Source organism: Triticum aestivum, chromosome 3A (assembly GCF_018294505.1).
Source record: "Triticum aestivum cultivar Chinese Spring chromosome 3A, IWGSC CS RefSeq v2.1, whole genome shotgun sequence".
NCBI classification, from domain to species: domain Eukaryota; kingdom Viridiplantae; phylum Streptophyta; class Magnoliopsida; order Poales; family Poaceae; genus Triticum; species Triticum aestivum.
The window spans coordinates 722,811,767-722,814,601 of record NC_057800.1 but is presented as its reverse complement, the minus strand read 5'-3'; positions in this window follow the sequence as shown (position 1 = coordinate 722,814,601).

Here is a 2,835-nt window from a genome sequence, read left to right as displayed (position 1 = left end):
TATGATATTGTCCTTGGGATGGATTGGTTGGAGTCCAGACGCATTATGACAGTCAATTGGTCTGCGAAGAAAATGTCATTCCAACACAATGGGCAGACGATTCACCTGTCAGGGCGATCTCAGCAGCCAGCAACCTGCAGTGGGATCTCCATGACTCAGCTCAATCTTTTGCAGTCACGCATGGACATTGCTCACGTCCTTCTGCTGGCACCCAGTAAACCAGATGTGAACCAAGCTCCGATTCCAGCAGTTATTGAGGAGCTGCTCAAGGATTTTCCTGAATTGTTCGAGGAACCCAGTGGACTGCCACCACATCGGGAATTTGACCACATTATTAAGCTCGTTCCTGGAGCACAACCAGTCAACAGACGCCCATACCGGTACAGTCCAGCATAGAAGGATGAAATTGAGCGTCAGGTGATGGAGATGCTTCCCCAAGGTATCATACAGCTCAGCCGCAGTCCTTTCTCGTCCCCGGTGCTTCTGGTTCAGAAAAAGGATGGGGAGTGGCGATTCTGCATCGACTACCGCTTCCTCAATGCGATTACTGTCAAAAATCGATACCCAATTCCAGTCATTGACGAGCTCCTGGATGAATTGCATGGCGCCACCGTATTCACTAGTCTGGATCTGTGTTCCGGATATCATCAAATCCGGATGCGACCAGGGGATGAAGCTAAAACGGCATTTCAGACCCATCATGGACACTTCAAGTTCAAAGTTATGCCACAAGGTGTCATCGGCGGGCCATTCACATTCCAGTCTGCTATGCATGTGGTTCTCGCGCCATTCCTGCGCAAGGGGGTCCTGGTGTATATCGATGACATCCTTGTCTTCAGTGCCACTTTGAAGGAGCACGTGTTACTATTGCGAGCAGTGTTTCAACGGCTGGAGCAATACTCTCTCAAGGTCAAGCTAAAGAAGTGTGCCTTTGCGCAGCCACAACTTCGATACTTAGGCCATGTCATCAGTGCGGAAGGGGTGCACACCGATCCATGCAACATCGAGAAGGTGCAAAACTGGTCTTCACCATCATCTGTGAAAGAGCTCATGTGCTGGCTGAAGAAAGGTGCAACACCGATCCACGCTACTGAAGAAAGGTGTTCCTTTTGTGTGGACGGCAGATCATGAGCAAGCATTCGGGGTCCTCAAGACGGCGCTGACCACAGCCCCTGTGCTGGCTTTGCCCAACTTTGCCAAGCCGTTTGTGGTGGAGACGGATGCTTCAGACATTGGAATTGGCGCAGTTTTGATGTAGCAACAACATCCAGTGGCTTTCCTCAGCCAAGCCTTGGGTCCACGACATCGGGCATTATCCACGTATGAGAAAGAATGCCTTGCTATTCTGATGGCGGTGGACAGATGGAGGTCGTACCTTCTATTATCAGAGTTCACTATTCGCACAAATCATCGGAGTCTCGCTTGCTTGGACGAACAAAAGCTCACTACCCCGTGGCGGCACAAAGCTCTGACCAAGCTGCTTGGATTGCAATACAAGATTGAGTATCGGCAGGGGGCTAACAATTTGGTAGTGGACGCTCTTTCGCGAAAACCAATAGCTCACGCGGTGGTAGCCGCAATCTCGGTATGTGTGCCGACATGGCTTGAGGACGTCAAACAGGGCTACAAGAAGGATCCTGATTGCTGTCGCATGCTTGCCTCACATGCCCGAGGAGCTCAATTAGCAGGGCCTTTTTCTGTCACTAATGGAATGATCCGTTACAAAGGGCGAGTGTGGCTGGGCAATGATGTGGATAGCCAACAGAAAGTGTTGCAAGAATTGCATGCTAGAGCGATAGGAGGACATTCTGGAGTGCAAGCAACATACAACCGAGTGATCAAGCTCTTTGCCTGGCCCAAACTCAAGCACACCGTCAAGGCGTTCATCGCTCGTTGCTCCGTCTGCAAGCAAGCAAAGCCCGAGCATGTCCGGTATTCGGGACTACTTCAGCCTCTCCCCGTTCCCGAACAATCTTGGGAGATGGTGACACTGGACTTTGTCGAGGGACTGCCCACATCAATGGGATACAACTCTGTTCTGGTCGTTGTTGACAAACTGACTCGGTATGCGCATTTTATCCCACTTTGGCATCCGTTCACAGCTCTCCAGGTAGCCAAGTCGTACATGAACAATGTGTTCAAACTACATGGACCCCCAGACAAGATGGTATCCGACCGCGATCGGGTTTTTACCAGCAAGGTATGGCAGGAGCTATGCAAGTTAACTCATACCACTCTAAACATATCTTCGCCGTGCCACCCACAGACTGATGGTACCATGGAGCGTGTGAATCAGTGTATGGAGCTATATCTGCGCTGTTTCATCCACAACTGTCCGAACAAGTGGGTCGAGTGGCTAGCTTTGGCAGCATTCTGGTACAACACATCATATCATTCGACGCTGAAAACATCTCCATTCAAAGTTCTGTACGGTCACAAACCGCGCTTCTTTGGCATCACCAACATTGCTGATGACACGGTGAGAGATCCGGCTGCCTAGACCCGTGATAGAGCAGCAGTGATGGGCCTTCTCAAGCAGCATCTTCATCGGGCGAATCAAGTTATGAAGAGCAAAGCTGATATGCACCGCTCAGATCATGTGTTCTCAGCTGGCGACTGGGTCTATCTGAAGCTGCAACCCTACGCCCAGTCCTCCGTGGCGGCTTGTGCTAACCATAAATTGGCTTTTAGGTATTTTGGCCCCTTTCAGGTTCTTGCTCGCGTAGGGGAGGTGGCGTACCGGATTGCCTTACCTGACCACGCCAAGATCCACCCGGTCATCCATGTTTCGCAACTTTGAGCTGGGCTGCCTCTGTCCACGACAACACTTCCTGA